Below are 18,422 nucleotides of genomic sequence, written 5' to 3'. Positions count from 1 at the left end.
CAACCCTGGATTGGTCCACTGGGGAGATCAAGAGTTGGGGTCCCTCTTGTTCCAAGGACTGCCTTCAACCGGTTCCCAGTACTCCCTGCCGTGACCCTGTGGTTCCTCCTGTATCCGGTCCCCCTAAGGTCATTAAAGACTCTGCCTGCCACAGGAAATGCCCCTCCCCCCCTCCCAGTCCCATCAGGCAAGCCTCTGTGTCCCCTCATGGCCCTCGTCCTGGTGTCACACTGCCCCGTGCCAGGTCTCGCCCTCTGCCCTCTCTCCCCATTCCTACTCCTGCGGTTCTGCCTGCCGTTGAGGAATCCCTCCATCCTTTCCCGGTGTCCTCATCCCAGGGGAGGCAGTTACCGGACAAAGAGAAGGGGAGACCTAAGGGGGGGGGGTACTGTTACGCCTAGCGCTCCGGGCCCCCGCTCCTCCCCGGAGCGCTCATAGTTAGTACGGCGTCTTTCTCCCTGCAGCTCCCCGGTCAGTCCCGCTGACCGGGAGCGCTGCTCTGTCATGGCCGTTGGGGATGCGATTCGCACAGCGGGACGCGCCCGCTTGCGAATCGCATCCCAGGTCACTTACCCGTTCCCGTCCCCTGCTGTCATGTGCTGGCGCGCGCGGCTCCGCTCTCTAGGGCGCGCGCGCGCCAGCTCCCTGAGACTTAAAGGGCCAGTGCACCAATGATTGGTGCCTGGCCCAATTAGCTTAATTGGCTCCCACCTGGTCCCTGACTATATCTAACCTCCTCCCATGCACTTCCTTGCCGGATCTTGTTGCCCTTGTGCCTAGTGAAAGCGTTTTGTGTGTTTAAAACCTGTGTACCAGAACTTCTGCTATCTCCCCTGACTACGAACCTTGCCGCCTGCCCCCGACCTTCTGCTACGTCCGACTTTGCTTCTGCCTACTCCCTTGTACCTCGCCTATCTTCAGCAGCCAGAGAGGTGAGCCGTTGCTAGTGGATACGACCTGGTCACTACCGCCGCAGCAAGACCATCCCGCTTTGCGGCGGGCTCTGGTGAAAACCAGTAGTGTCTTAGAACCGGTCCACTAGCACGGTCCTCGCTATCCCTCTCTAGCACAGAGGATCCACCTCCTGCCAGCCGGCATCGTGACATGCTCCCTATATACAAGAATATAACTACTATATTGCTGCCTCCTATATACAAGAATATAACTACTATAATGCTGCCTCCTATATACAAGAATATAACTACTATAATACTGCCTCCTATGTACAATAATATAACTACTATAATACTGCCTCCTATATACAAGAATATAACTACTATAATACTGCTCCTATATACAAGAATATAACTACTATAACACTGTCTCCTATATACAAGAATATAACTACTATAATACTGCTCCTATATACAAGAATATAACTACTATAATACTGCTCCTATATACAAGAATATAACTACTATAATACTGCTCCTATATACAAGAATATAACTACTATAATACTGCTCTCTATATACAAGACTATAACTACTATAATACTGCTCCTATATACAAGAATATAACTATTATAATACTGCTCCTATATACAAGAATATAACTACTATAATACTGTTCCTATGGACAAGAATATAACTACTATAATACTGCTCCTATATACAAGAATATAACTACTATAATACTGCTCCTATATACAAGAATATAACTACTATAATACTGCTCCTATATACAAGAATATAACTACTATAATACTGCCCCCTATATACAAGAATATAACTACTATAATACTGCCTCCTATATACAAGAATATAACTACTATAATACTGCTCCTATATACAAGAATATAACTACTATAATACTGCTCCTATATACAAGAATATAACTACTATAATACTGCCTCCTATATACAAGAATATAACTATTATTATAGTGCTCCTATATACAAGAATATAACTACTAGAATAGTGCTCCTATATACAAGAAGATATTTACTATAATACTGCTCCTATATACAAGAATATAACTACTATAATACTGCTCCTATGTACAAGAATATAACTACTATAATACTGCTCCTATATACAAGAATATAACTACTATAATACTGCTCCTATATACAAGAATATAATTACTATAATACTGCCTCCTATATACAAGAATATAACTACTATAATACTGCTCCTATATACAAGAATATAACTACTATAATACTGCTCCTATATACAAGAATATAATTACTATAATACTGCTCCTATATACAAGAATATAACTACTATAATACTGCCCCTTATATGCAAGAATATACTTACTATAATACTGCTCCTATATACAAGAATATAACTACTATAATACTGCCCTCTATGTACAGTTCTGTTCTGACACTTAGCTTTGCCACATCTGTTAAACTCAGCTCTGCTACTTCAGTGTTGAATGTGTAATACTAAGCAATGCTATAACAGGATCTTAGTTTGCTATTGAAGAAGAACTCAGCTCTGCTACATCTGAGCCATCTTCTATATAGCAGTAGACTGATAACACTGTGTTGATGATTTTCCTGCTCTCGTTTTCTGTTCCAAACATTCATAGTTTCTGGTGCAATGAGTCAGGAGTCTTGGCTGAGGTTCCAGTGTGAACTGCGTCCAGTTTTTTCTCCTCGTGCGAGCTGAGCGGACGCATGCCCCAGCTTTATATATAGCCCTGCCCCCCGCCGAGCTGGCACAATATCCATATCAGAGTAGCTGAGTTACTAGAACATCTAATGCCACATCTTAACATTGGGGGTGGATGGGTGTGCGGTGCCCGAGTGTTCGCAGCCTCGGCCAACTCAGGAAGTTCCACCGCGCTGGATGGTTCACGTGGAAAAAGACGGAAGATCTTTCACTCCTCACGTGTATATTTAGCCGTGTGTGAATGCAGCTGGTCCCGCGCTACACCAACTACTGTCAATGTCCATTAATCCAGAACCCATCGGCCTGGAGTTCCTATTAATCCAGCATTAGGCTTAAAAAAACACAACACTGGCTCCATCTTTGGAAAAAAGTCAGTGTAGAAATTCTGCCCTAAAATTCAAAAGACTGCAGAAGACTCTGCTCCATAGTTCGCGCTACGGAAGTTCCATAGCAGAACTTTTGCCGTGGAATTAGATTCTGTCGGAAGATTGAACACGTTCAGTCTTCCAGCGGGATTGGTGAAGAGGTCTTGGCACTACGCTGTAGCGAAACGAATGGGACGGCAACCTGCCGAGGACATTAAAGGGGTACTCCACTGCTCAGCGTTTGGAACAAACTGTTCCGAACACTGGAGCCGGCGCTGGGAGCTCGTGAAGTCATAGCCTCGCCCCCTAATGATGTCCCGCCCCACCCCCTCAATTCAAGTCTATGGGAGGGGGCGTGATGGACGTCACGCCCCCTCCCATAGACTTGAATTGAGGGGGCGGGGCGGGACATCATGACAGGGCGGGACTATGACGTCACATGCTCTCGGCATCGGCTCCAGCGTTCGGAACAGTTTGTTCCAAATGCTGAGCAGCGGAGTACCCCTTTAAGTTCCGATTTCAGAGGAGCTTGCTGTAAGTGTAGTGTTTCGTAGTGATGTCATGTTTCTAAAGGTAAAACCTCCTGAAAACTGTATGTGTGGTGTTCCAGCACCAAATGCTGTCCTGTGGCTTCGAATTTCCTCAGGCAGTCTTGTGGCACGGTTGTTGGGCCCACTGAGGGGCTTATTGTTGTGGTTAATATATTTTTATAATTATCATATTGTGTTATTTCTATCAATGTTATTTATGTGTGTTATTGTACTTTTAAGAGAGGAGCAGTACACCCCATGTGACCCTGCCTGCCAATGGGGACCCCTACATTCATGGCCTTTCAGTGTAGTGGGGGAGGAGTTACCCCAGTCTAGCTCTAGTGCTAAGTCTGAGCACAAGTGTGGTAAAGGAGTGAGGTGTGTGGAGAAGCTCTAAGTGAAGGCCCAGACCAAATTTATCTTATCATGTCATTCTGCAAGGATCAACCGCATGGTGGAAGTCCCAGCAAGGCAACAGTGCTCCCAAGGGGTTACACTCTCCACTCTGCACCATACTGTCTGTGTAATCAGCCCGATTCTTGCTAGGCATACATACACCTAGGCCACATGTGTTATCTCTAGGTGGAATCCTGTTCTATGAGCAAGTTCCCGTCCTGTTCCTGTCCATGTCGTAAGGATAAAGTGCTTCAAGTCTTCATCTCCACAAAACAGTATTTACCTTAGTCAGAGAAGAAAAACAAGGCTTAACAAGGGCCCCTCTGCATTACACTAATCTCTTCATTGGCCTGCTGTCACAGTTAGTGCTGGGTAGCGGCCACGTCCCACAAAGTCTTCCTGCTATGTGCCTATGTATATCATCCCACAAACAAGAGTTGTGTCGGTAGAAGTCTACATATTGCACAACAGTGAGCCAACCTGTGAAGAGTCTCATCAAAAGAGATAAAGCTAAGTGGACTGAGAACATCTTCATGCGCCAACTTTTCTATCTGCTTTAATCAATACATGTTCATGTGCTAATAGCACCAGAGATTTCCAAATTCAGTAAATCTGCTGTAAAAGCTTAATTTAAAGGGACAGTGACCAAACTGCAATTTGTCTATTTAACATCTTAGATGCAGCGGGCAATAGGAACCATGGCATTTAAGTGGTTTGAGAAGGAGAAGGCTTCCCAAAGAATGTCGATGAATTGCCATGACAGCTGAGGGCTTTATAACAGTCCCCAGGTCTGCCATCTTTGTACACTTAGTAGGTCCTGCTTGAGGCGGCTCTAGACTTTGTGAGGCCTTATGTGAAAGTTAAACGTGAGGCCCCACACAATTTTCTGCAGACTTCACATGGTGATTCAATTGGCTGCGAGATGGTCACACTGTCACCACAGCACCAATCTCATGCGACAGCAGGACAGGTATAAAATCAGGGGCGTAACTAGTGTTCCATGACCCCCATGGAAAATTCTGTTCAGTATACTGAGAACAATATTACTAATAATGCCAGACTGCAAGCAGGAATATTATCACCATATATATTACCATTAATACTGTTACTGACCAAATTCTGTATACTGAGACCAATATTACCATATTTGAGATAGATGTGAGATAGATAGATAGATACAGTCTTGTAGAAGAACTGCACTCCCATATGAATTGCGGGTGCAGGCTGGTCCAACCCGGGCAGGGTCCCCAAATATACGAAAAAAATGCAGCAGCACTCCGTAGTAGATGAAAAAAGTGGCGTTAGGCTTTATTCATCAGGTGCAGTATACTGCACCTGATGAATAAAGCCTAACTCCACTTTTTTCATCTACTACGGAGTGCTGCTGCATTTTTTTTCGTAGATAGATAGATATGAGATAGATAGATAGATATGAGATAGATAGATAGATAGATAGATAGAAAGATAGAGATATGAGATAGATAGATATGAGATAGATAGATAGATAGATAGATAGATAGATAGATAGATAGATAGATAGATGGATATGAGATAGATAGATAGATATGAGATAGATATGAGAAGATAGATAGATATGAGATAGATAGATATGAGATAGATAGATAGATAGATAGATATGAGATAGATAGATAGATAGATAGATAGATAGATAGAAAGATAGAGATATGAGATAGATAGATATGAGATAGATAGATAGATAGATAGATAGATAGATGGATATGAGATAGATAGATAGATATGAGATAGATATGAGAAGATAGATAGATATGAGATAGATAGATATGAGATAGATAGATAGATAGATAGATATGAGATAGATAGATAGATATGAGATAGATAGATAGATATGAGATAGATAGATAGATAGATATGAGATAGATAATAGATAGATAGATAGATAAGAGATAGATAGATAGAGAGATACATATGAATCAGTCATTGCTATTCCCCATAAATTGTAACGTATTCCGCCAAAAGAATCAACAAGATCATTATTCAGCCACTGAAATTCCATAGTGTGCACTGAGCAGCAGAATGCTATTGACAGGAATGGGAGCAGGGCTCAGGTCCTGCAGAAACGCATGGGAACGGAGTTCCTGAACTTTTTCCACAGCTGGAACACTGTTCTCATTAGCAGGATTCCTGCAGGACCAGCCCTTAAGTAGAAATCTTGGGTGAATTCCCACACCTTTTTTATCCGCAGGACTTGACCCTTGAATGTGACTCTGCTGAGTGTGAACATACCGTTAGAATATGATCATGAGAAATCTTTATTTATTTATTTATTTATTCATTTTTTAAATGATGGTTCATTATTGCCTAACATTGTCTGGCCAATAAGGGGTTAAAAAGATTACACTAGGAGCGTCGCATAGTTCCTTATATGTCTGTGTGGTGCAGCCTGTGTAAGTTAAACTTTGTGACCCATAAAAATAAGAGGAAACAGAAGGGGAAGTAACAAAGGGTTAAGATGGACAGAGATAAAGGGGAAGTAATAAAATGACAGTGGGGTGACATCCTAGAAAGGAATCGCCGTGTTCATGAAATTCCGAATTTGGTAGTTTGAATGCGCCCTTAGGTTACATTCACATATATACGGTATCCCTTGCAGATTTTATACTGTGTTTTAACTATTTATTTGTATAGATTTTTTTGCATCAAATTTGCAGTGGATACAGTGTATGTGTACATCTTATCCCCTATCCAAAGGATCCAAAGGATGGGGGATAAGATGTCTGATCGCGGGGGTCCCACCACTGGGGACCCCCGCGATCTCCCTGCTGGGGACTCCCGCGATTCTACTAACTTTGAAGCTCTCTGGTTGTAAGGAAAATAGACGTTCCAAATAAATTATATATTGATTCACAAATACAATATGTCTACTTTATGTTTGCATCATAAAATTGATGAGTTTTTACTTTTGGAAGACACCAGTGGACTACAAAGTATAGCAGCAATTTTCCAATTCACAAAATTTTCAAAATCGAATTTTTCATGGACCAGTTCAGGTTTTAAGTGGATTTGAAAGGTCTTCTTATTAGAAATACCCCATAAATTACCCCATTATAAAAACTGCACCCCTCAAAGTATTCAAAATGACATTTAGTAAGCGTGTTAACCCTTTAGGTGTTTCACATGAATAGCAGCAAGGTGAAGGAGAAAATTCCAAATCTTCATTTTTTACACTCGCCTTGTAGACCCAGTTTTTGAATTTTTACAAGGGGTAAAAGGAGAAAAATCCTCTCAAAATGTGTAACCCAATTTCTCTTGAGTAAGGAAATACCTCATATGTGTATGTCAAGTGTTCGGCGGGTGCAGTAGAGGGTTCAGAAGGGAAGGAGCAACAATGGGATTTTGGAGAGTGAGTTTTTCTGAAATGGTTTTTGGGGGGCATGTCCCATTTAGGAAGCCCCTATGGTGCCAGAACAGCAGAAAACCCCCCACATACCATTTTGCAAACTACACCCCCCAAGGCACGTAACAAGGGGTTCAGTGAGCCTTAACACCCCACAGGTGTTTGACGACTTTTCGTTAAAGTCGGTTGTGTAAATGAAAAAAAAAAATTTCACTAAAGTGCAGTTTTGTTCCCAAATTTACCATTTTTACAAAAGGTAATGGGAGAAAATGCCCCCCAAATTTGTAACCCCATCTCTTCTGAGTATGGAAACACCCCATGTTAGGACGTAAAATGCTCTGTGGGCGAACTACAATGCTCAGAAGAGAAGGAGTCACATTTGGCTTTTGGAAAGCAAATTTTGCTGAAATGGTTTTTGGGGGGCATGTCGCATTTAGGAAGCCCCTATGGTGCCAGAACAGCAAAAAAAGACCACATGGCATACTATTTTGGAAACTACACCCCTCAAGGAACGTAACAGGGGGTACAGGAAGCCTTAACACCTCACAGGTGTTTGACAACTTTTTGTTAAAGTTGGATGTGTAAATGAAAAAAAAATATGTTTTCCCTAAAATGCAGGTTTTTCCCCAAATGTATCATTTTACAAGGGGTGATAGGAGAAAATTACCCCCAAAATTTGTAACCCCATTTCTTCTGAGTATGTAAATACCCCCATGTGTGGACATCAAGTGCTCTGCTGGCACACTACAATGCTCAGAAGAGGAGGAGCGCCATTGAGCTTTTGGAAAGAGAATTTCTTTGGAATGGAAGTCAGGGTCCATGTGCGTTTACAAAGCCCCCATGGTGCCAGAACATTGGCCCTACCACATGTGACCCCATTTTGTAAGTGGACTTCGGCGCCGGTCCTCCTCGGTTTCCCCGTGCTGCCCAGCCTTTTGTGGGTGGGCAGAACGGGGAAACCGAAAGTTAAACCCCCCCCCCCCCCTGCCCCGATCTGCTACTGGTCATCACTTCTGGATGACCAATAGCAGGGATAGGAGGGGTGGAACCCCTGCCACCTCACTCCTATCCCTTCAGGGGGATCGTGGGTGTCTTAGACAACCCCAATCCCCCTTATTTTCCGGGTCACCGGAGACCTGTATGACCCGGAATCGGTGCAAATCAGCGCGATGCCAACACCCTGGGCATTTGCACGGGGTGCCTGCTGATAGATATCAGCAGTCACCCTGGTCCGGTCCCCGTCCGGCGTGGGGTGGGGACCAAAATTCCAAAGTACCAGGGAGCAAAGGCGTACCTGTATGCCCGTGGACCCTAAGTGGTTAAAGGGGTACTCCACTGGAAAACTTTTTTTTTTTTTAATCAACTGGTGCCAGAAAGTTAAACAGATTTGTAAATTACTTCCATTAACAAATCTTAATCCTTCGAGTACTTATTAGCTGCTGAATACTACAGAGGAAATTATTTTCTTTTTGGAACACAGAGCTCTCTGCTGACATCACGACCACAGTGCTCTCTGCTGACACCTTTGTCCATTTTAAGAACTGTCCAGAGTTGGAGAAAATCCCCATAGTAAACAAATGCTGCTCTGGACAGTTCCTAAAATGGACAGAGGTGTCAGCAGAGAGCACTGTCGTCGTGATGTCAGCAGAGAGCTCTATGTTCCAAAAAGAAAAGAATTCCCTCTGTAGTATTCAGCAGCTAATAAGTACTGGAAGGATTAAGATTTTTTAATAGAAGTAATTTACAAATCTGTTTATCTTACTGGCACCAGTTGAGTTAAAAAGAAAAAAAAAAAAAGTTTTCCACTGGAGTACCCCTTTAAACACTTCCCTCCGATCCACAATAATAGTAATTTCTTTTTTGACAACTTATCGCAGTCTCTCCGCGGTAAATAAATGAATACTGTGACACAGTCAGGACCTCAGATGATTCCGATACTAATTAATTTTCCGCCCTCGATAAATTATATTTCACGTTCTCAATTACAACAACTTTATTTAACACGTCGTCCTAAACGCCCCGGGACCCAGGGAACGGATTCAATTATCCCTCTGACCGTCCTCACCGGTGAACGTACTCAGGGGTCCGGATACAATGTCAGAATAATAACCGTGATTTAGATGATTTTATGGGAGGCCCAACCATTGGGAACTAAGGAAGGGAGGAGAGTGTCAATAGGGGGATATAGGGAGATGGGAAGAGACATGGTACTAGGACCCCCAGGGTACAGGATATTCCCCCTGTGATGAGGCCGGCACAAGCCTAAGATATTAGCACATTTGCGGTGCAACCATCTGCACCAGATAAGGACCATGGCGGAGATTTATCAAAACCTGTGCAGAGGAAAATTGACCAGTTGCTCATAGCAACCAATCAGATCACTGCTTTCATTTTTCAGTGGTCTTTTAAAAAATGAAAGAAGCGATCTGATTGGTTGCTATGGGCAACTGATCAAATTTTCCTCTGCACAAGTTTTGATAAATCTCCCCCCATATGTCTTTGTCCCTCATAGGGGGAGATTTATGAAAACCTGTGCCGAGGAAAAGTTGCCCAGTTGCCCATAGCAACCAATCAGATCGCTACTTTCATTTTGCAGAGGCCTTGTTAAAAATGAAAGAAGTGAGCTGATTGGTTGCTATGGGCAACATTTCCTTTGCACATGTCTTGATAAACGTCCCCCACAGTTTTAACCTCTTAATGACGCAGCCTGTTTTCGCCAAGTTTTCATTTTTGTGTTTCATTTTTTTCCCTCCTCGCCTTCTCAGAGCCATAACCCCTTTATTTTCACATCCACAGACCCATATGATGGCTTGTTTTTTTTTTTTTTTTGCTAGACAAATTGCACTTTGTAATGACACCTTTCGTTTTACCATAAAATGTATGGAGCGATGAAAAAAAAATAAAATAATTTGCTGCTTTTGGGAGGTTTCGTTTTGACGCACTGCACTTTACGGTAAAAGTGACATGTTCTCTTTAGTCTGTAGGTCCATATTACAACTATATATATATGTGTGTGAACAGCAGTCAAAAAGGTGGCACTGCTAATACAAAAGCAGTGCAAGGGTTAACAATCAAATCACTGCAGGACTAGGATAGCGTTGCGGCGGTGGAGATCAAAAACCGAATAAAGTCGTCCGCGGTGCTGGGATAAATGATAGGATAAATATATCAGATGTGTGGTGAATAGAAACATGCAAAGATAGCCGCACTCACCATTGGGTTCCCGACTCGATGTTCCTAGGTAGAGGTACCGGTGGATCTCGGTGGCAGGCGATGGATAGCGCTCAGAGGCTATTATCGGCAATTTCGCGCACTGTGCGCGAAATTGCCAGTAATAGCCTCTGAGTGCTATGCATCGCCTGCCACCGAGATCCAGCGGTACTTCCACCTAGGAGCATCGAGTCGGGAACCCGGCAGTGTGTCCATATTACAACAATGCCAAATTTATATACCGTATTTTTCGCCGTATAAGACGCACTTTTTCTTCCCCAAAACTGGGGGGGGGGAAGTTGGTGCGTCTTATACGGCGAATACACACACCTATCGCAGCGGTCCCCTCGGCCATCAACGGCCGGGACCCGCGGCTAATACAGGACATCACCGATCGCGGTGATGCCCTGTATTAACCCTTCAGACGCGGCGATCAAAGCTGACCGCCGCATCTGAAGGGAAAGTGACACTAACCCGGCTGCTCAGTCGGGCTGTTCGGGACCGCCGCGGTGAAATCGCGGCGTCCCGAACAGCTTACAGGACACCGGGAGGGACCTTACCTGCCTCCTCGGTGTCTGCTCCGTGCCGGGATCCCCTGCATGGCCGGCACTCTCCTTCGACGTCATCACGCCGTCCCGTCATCCAATAGGAGCGGCGTGCATAGCGACGTGATGACGGCGACGAAGAGCGTGGATCCCGGGGAAGAAGACGTCCGGAGCGTCGGGGACGCGGCGACAGCGATGGAGCGACATCCAGGGCTGCGGTGACGGGTCCGGAGCGTCGGGGACACGTGAGTATTACCTCCTATCCAGTGGTCTTCAACCTGCGGACCTCCAGATGTTGCAAAACTACAACACCCAGCATGCCCGGACAGCCGTTGGCTGTCCGGGCATGCGGGGTGTTGTAGTTTTGCAACATCTGGAGGTCCGCAGGTTGAAGATCACTGTTGGGTTCAGAATCTTTTTTTTCTAGATTTTGCACCTTTAAAATTGGGTGCGTCTTATATGCCGGTGCGTCCTACGGTAGGTATTGTTTTCTTTTACAACTTTTTCGTGTTTTTTTTTATTTATTTTTTAATGATAACAGGAATGCTTAATCTTGTTAACGGGGATGTATGAGTGCTCATGTTTTGCACTGTGAGCTTTAGTTTTTATCGGTCGCATTTTTGTTTAGGTGAGACTTTTTGATCGCTTTTATTCATTTTTTTCAGGTCTGTGAAGTGACTTAAAAATGACCAATTCTAGAGTTCAGTATCTTTTTATGTTTTCACCATTTACCTTGCAGGTTCGTTATCATTATAATTTTAATAGCTGAGACATATGTTTGTTTTTGTTTACATTATTTTATTAGAAAAAATGGAAAATCTCAAAAACTGGAAAATCTCACGATCCCCCCCTCCCCCCCATACATGTGCACACTTGAATCCATCATACATGTGTTCTGAACAGAGAGAAAGCGTAGGCAAACGTCGTATTTTGCTGCACATTTGCTGGTGTGTATTTTCCTACCCATTGAAGTCAATGGGTAGCAAGATCAGCTGCAGAAAATACCCAGCAGCAAATACGAAGCAAAATACGGAACATGTGACCCTCCCCTAAAATTGGATTTATCTAAATGCAATAGAGATGCTGTAAGATGGTCCGGATGGTGTCTATAGAGCTGGTTCAACCACCATTAAAGGGGTTATCCAAGAAAAAACTTTTTTATATATCAATCAACTTGCTCCAGAAAGTTAAACAGTAAATTACTTCTATTAAAAAAATCTTAATCCTTTCAGTACTTATGAGCTGATGAAGTTGAGTTCAACAATTCAACTTCAGCAGCTAATGATTATTGAAAGGATTAAGATTTTTTTTATAGAAGTAATTTACAAATATTTTTAACTTTCTGGAGCCAGTTGGTATAACAAAAATTACAAAAAAAGTTTTTTCCTGGAATACCCCTTTAACTTACAAAAAAAAAAAGGGAAACATTCAATCCGACTTACCTGATCTACTATTCTTTCCAATAGAGAGTATATGACTGGACTGTCCATTTCTAACAACAGATCCTCCAGCGTAAACGAGGACGACTCAGTGTTTTTCGTTTATCAAATCTGTATACAGCAACAATTGCACGGGAATAAATAAGTAGCCAATGAGAGAGCGCCCACGTAAAAGGGTCACATGGACGGTGCAAAGCCCAGTGTCGGACAACTTCATAGTCATTTTGTTGATAAAATTGAATTATAAAAATAATCGCCGCGTGGCACTCATATGTATTGCGAGAGAATAGAAAGCTTTATTTCAGTTATATAACTTGGTCTGACATCAAATGCTGAGATAATTAGTGGTCAATCGATCAGTCTTGGGGGTGACAGCGCACGTGACAAGTGACAGGCCGGATAGTATAGTGAAATATTGTGCGTGCACATCAATTGATGACGGGATAAAGAAAAAAAATCTTTAGTTGGCAATAGATCATTAACGGGGTACTCCGGTGCTTAAACATCTTATCCCCTACCCCGATTGTAATCAGACCCGGAGCGTGTTCGCTCCGGGACTGATTACCGGCGACCGCAGGGCCGGCGGCATGTGACGTCACGCCTCCGCCCCGTGTGACATCACGCTCCGCCCCTCAATGCAAGCCTACGGGAGGGGGCGTGATAGCTATCACGCCCCCTCCCGTAGGCTTGCATTGAGGGGCGGAGCGTGACATCACACGGGGGCGAAGGCGTGACGTCACACGCCGCCCGCCCTATAGTCGGCCATAATCAGACCCGGAGCGAACACGCTCCGGGTCTGATTACAAACGGGGCGCCGCGTGCATAATCCCGGGGGTCCCCAGCTGCGGGACTCCCGCGATCAGGCATCTTATCCCCTATCCTTTGGATAGGGGATAAGATGTTTAAGCACCGGAGTACCTCTTTAAGTCTTATAACCATTTTCAGCCCTATGATGTAAAGGCAGCCCTATGATGTAAATACGCATATTTATACCATGAAGGCGCCCGCTTCATAGATGGTGAGAATCTAAAAGTCAGGATACCATAGAGTAATCTCAGGGTGCCGATCAGCCGAGGTGATTGCCTGCGAGTCTCTTCCTGCCTCTATATCATCCGATCGGCACTCTGAAGATACAGGCAGCCTGTACAGCAAGTGAAAAACAGAAAGACTTTTTGGCAAGACAATCATCCCAAACATACAGCCATGGAAACTCCTAAATGGTTTTTAAAGAAAGAAAATAAAGCTGCTAGAATGGCCCGGCCAATCACCTGACTTATATCCCATTAAATATCTATGGAAAGTGTCTTGACTTTTTTTGTGAAAATTAATAAAAACTTATTTTGGAAAAAAAAAAATCTATGGAAAGAACTGAAGATCATGATTCATAGAAGAGGCCCACAGAACCTTCAGGATTTGAAGACCGTTTATGTAAAAGAATGGTCCAGAATCCCCCCAAAGCAATGCATGTGACTAGTTTCTTCATACAGTAGGCGTCTTGAAGCTGTCATAATCAATAAAGGCTTCTGTACAAAATAAATACATGTATTTTATTACTAATTGTGAATAGCACAGAAATAAAAAAATATTGTGAGAAAAATTGTGACGTGTTCAATAATATTTTCACCCGCTGTATAAACACTGGGAAATAGCACTGAACAGTGTTTGCAATCAAAAAATTACATGTAATGGTCCCCTATGGGAACTAAAAAGTAGTGAAAAAATCATAAAAGATGCTGTAATAAATGTGAATAAGCCCCTTTCCTAATAAAATTGTAAATCATCCCCATTTCCCATTTAAAAAAAAAATTGCAAATAGAAATAAACAAACATATTTCATTGTAATCATTTTGACGTACACCATAAAGATAACATGTCATTGTAAAGTGCGCTGCGAAGAAAAAAAAACTACCAAAAAGATGCAAAATACCTTTTTTTTTCTGATTTCAGGTCCTGCACCCCTACAGATACTGGAGAAAATGGTGAAGAGGCCTCAGCGCAGGAGGAGAGATGAGAGGGATTTAAATTTTATTATGTATTTATTATGTAATTTCGGAGGACGCCTAGAAAAGAAGAAAATGGCTTGAAAAGAAAAAGTTTTTCCATTGATCTTCCTTATTATATTGTGGCTAACAAACAACTTCAAAAGCATTTAAACCAGTCGACACAAGTTAAAGGGGTATTCCAGGATTTTTATTTTTTATTTGACTATGCTACAGGGGCTGTAAAGTTAGTGTAGTTCATAATATAGTGTCTGTACCTGTGTCGGTTTTCTCACAATTCTTATGTGATTTTCACTCCAATATTTATTTTTACCTGCATACAAAATGACTGCTGTCTCAGATTTTTCCCAGCTTGCAATGCGGCAATCACTAGTCAGCTGATGACAGGGAGCCTGTCTGCTTCAATGGGTGGAGCGATCGCTTGGTGGGAAAGAGATCAGTCTGCAACTAATGCAACAGCTGTAGGCACCCTGATTGAAAACCACAGGTCTTTTGAATGGATGCAGCTCATTTATGTTTCAATGGGTGGGGTGGCTGATGTGGGAGAGGGAGGAAAATGGAATTATGAGATTTGTAGTAAAAAAAAAAAAAAGAAAAGTCAAACAGGAAATACAGGTTCACAAAAAGCTAGCCACAGTGTTATGGTAATCTCACAACATAGCCATTTAGCCCCAAGACAAGAGCAGATCCTTCCTAAGCATGTCCATTACTGTCTGCCAGGTACGTACTAAAATCACCTTATGGTGGAGAACCCCTTTAAATGGTCACCATCATTTCAACAAACTTGACATAAATCAAAAGTACAAGTGAATGTAAGAAACTTTGCATTATAAATTATTGGAGAAAAATGCTTCTTTTTCCTCTTATCTTATTGAAAGATTGCTTATACGTGTCCCCTAAGAAGATTAGGGAGCCGGTAATTACACTTACTGGTAATTCTGTTTCCCTGAGCCACACCAGCACTACCTGAGAGGGACTCCACTCCTAAGGACAGGAAACCTGGAGATTAAGAGGGAGTGCCCTCCACCCGAGAGATACTGTATAAGAGCCTCACATTAGTTAGTGGACAAATATAACAACCATGGCAGATTTTGTTAAGAAAGCAAAGGAATGAGAGAAGAACATTAAAGCTCAACACCACCATAAACCCTACACCAGAACGCTGGAGCCAGCGCCGGGAGCTCGTGAAGTCATAGCTCCACCCCATTATAACGTCACATCCCGCCCCCTCAATGCAAGTCTATGGGAGAGGGTATGTGGTATGAAGCGCCAGCAGTAGCTCTTCCCACACTTTTCTTTAGAGGCTCCTGTGCCACCATTTTAATGAAGGAGGCTGAGGCACAGCTGGAGAGGAGGGGTAGCGGAGGGTGGATCCTGGAATAAGTTACTGTGTGTCCTCCCAACCAGAAGAAGAAGCTGTCATCAGGAGCGAGGGAGACAGTCAGGAGGAGAGCGCCCTCCACTGCCACAACCAATCAGGGTGGGGGGTGCTGTTATGTGTGTGCGGGTAAGTGGGGAGACTGTACAGCTGGTCCCTGCCCTGGAGTCTTCTCCTGCCCAGGTGGCACATGGAATAACTCTGCTGCCATCTGCAGTGCTGCCAGTCAACCACAGGCCCCGTGCTACATCTCCGGTCAACCTTCCTCCTGCTGTACCTCCTGTCACTACTGTCATCCTCCTGCTGTACCTCCTGTCAACCTTCCTCCTGCTGTACCTCCTGTCACTACTGTCATCCTCCCACTGCACCTCCTGTCACTACTAAAGCAATTGCATAAAGAAAGCTATATATTTAAGCCTGCAAGGGGCCCAATTTCCCGGTATTAATTAGCAACTGAATCAGCCATGGATGGGGGGGATTTTTTGACCCCTCTCCAAACTGATGGAGGGAAAAACCTTTTTAAAACATAACCTTTAATTGGTTTATAGTAAAATACACCAAACCCAGTGACAAAAGTGCTATAATACCCAGCACCAACTCAAAAAAGGGTCAAACAAAGCAGTTACCACAGTTGTATGTGGATTTTACAGATTTAGTTTAACTATTGCTTGGAATATCACCTCCTGTCACTACTGTCATCCTGCCACTGCACCTCCTGTCAACCTTCCTCCTGCTGCACCTCCTGTCACTACTGTCAACCTACCACGGCACCTCCTGTCAACCTTCCTCCTACTGCACCTCCTTTCACTACTGTCATTCTCCCGCTGCACCTCCTGTCACTACTGTCATCCTCCCACTGCACCTCCTGTCACTACTGTCACCCTCCTTACAAAAAAGTGTGAAAAAGTTTTACAAAAAATATTTTTAAATATTTTTAAAATGCCCCTAATAAAAATTCAGGACACCCCAAAAAAAAAAAACACTTAAAAAATAAAATAAATAAATAAATGTATATGATATGTTCTGCTCTAAGTGTGGGCCAAACCAATGCACAGTCACTCTCTATAATAATGGACTGATCCAATGAACTGTCCCATCAGTCTCTTAGCTAACTGTGGGCCAAACCAATGTACAGTCACTACCTACAATAATGGACTGATCCAATGAACTGTCCCATCAGTCTCTTAGCTAACTGTGGACCAAACCAATGTACAGTCACTACCTACAATAATGGACTGATGCAATGAACTGTCCCATCAGTCTCTTAGCTAACTGTGGACCAAACCAATGTACAGTCACTCTCTATTATAATGGACTGATCCAATGAACTGTCCCTTCAGTCTCTTTGCTAACTGTGGACCAAACCAATGCACAGTCACTATCTACAATAATGGACTGATCCAATGAACTGTCCCATCAGTCTCTTAGCTAACTGTGGACTGTACCAATACACAGTCACTACCTACAATAATGGACTGATCCAATGAACTGTCCCATCAGTCTCTTAGCTAACTGTGGACCAAACCAATGTACAGTCACTCTCTATAATAATGGACTGATCCAATGAACTGTCCCTTCAGTCTCTTTGCTAACTGTGGACCAAACCAATGCACAGTCACTACCTACAATAATGGACTGATCCAATGAACTGTCCCTTCAGTCTCTTTGCTAACTGTGGACCAAACCAATGTACAGTCACTACCTACAATAATGGACTGGTCCAATGAACTGTCCCTTCAGTCTCTTTGCTAACTGTGGACCAAACCAATGCACATCCATTACCTACCATAAAGGATCCATCCAACACAGAAGCACATAAGCTTATATCTAGAATATATGAAATCATCCCCTTCTGCTGGACCGATTTCAGTCAAATTTAATAGGGTTGTGTATCATCCGCAAATATGTTATTACGTTAAAATGAAGACAAATCTACCAAGGGGTAGACATCCAATCAGAAGAATATCAAATGTCCTTTATGAAAGATCTCATTGGGACTGAAGGGGTATTATACATTCTAATAGGATTGGTTCCCCAGAATGGGGACTGACATCATAGTGCAGTTAAATCAATTTCTGAACATGAGTCAAGTCATTAAAGAAGAATAGCGCTTACGCATAAGGGACAACACATGACCGGTTTGCTAGGAAGGTTCTCAAGTATATAAAGGGTACTCCGGTGGTCAATGTGTTTTTGTCATCTTAAAGGGGTACTCCGGTGGAAAACGTATTGTTTTAAAATCAACTGGTGCCAGAAAGTTAAACAGATTTGTAAATTACTTCTATTAAAAAATCTTTATCCTTCCAGTACTTATTAGCTGCTGAATACTACAGAGGAAATTATTTTCTTTTTGGAACACAGAGCTCTCTCCTGACATCATGACCACAGTGCTCTCTGCTGACACCTCTGTCCATTTTAAGAACTGTCCAGAGTAGGAGAAAATCCCCATAGCAAACATATGCTGCTCTGGTAGATTTGTCTTAATTTTGACGTAATAACATATTAGCGGATGATACACAACCCTATTAAATTTGGCTGCAATCGGTCCAGCAGAAGGGG

At 43.0% G+C, this 18,422-nt stretch overlaps 1 long non-coding RNA gene across 1 annotated transcript in view; it reads left to right on the top strand.

The window, feature by feature from the left end:
* The window catches only part of LOC130281647 (uncharacterized), a 119,209-nt gene extending 103,649 nt beyond the window's left edge, over positions 1–15,560 (top strand). Inside the window, exon 4 of the long non-coding RNA XR_008846066.1 lies at positions 14,433–15,560. This is a non-coding gene — a long non-coding RNA (uncharacterized LOC130281647). The remainder of the gene's footprint in view (positions 1–14,432) is intronic.
* The last annotated feature ends 2,862 nt before the right edge of the window (positions 15,561–18,422 follow it).

Source organism: Hyla sarda, chromosome 7, assembly GCF_029499605.1.
Source record: "Hyla sarda isolate aHylSar1 chromosome 7, aHylSar1.hap1, whole genome shotgun sequence".
In the NCBI taxonomy this organism is placed as follows: Eukaryota; Metazoa; Chordata; class Amphibia; order Anura; family Hylidae; genus Hyla; species Hyla sarda.
Note: the sequence above shows the minus strand (reverse complement) of the source record. Positions and strands in the feature narration are given on the sequence as shown.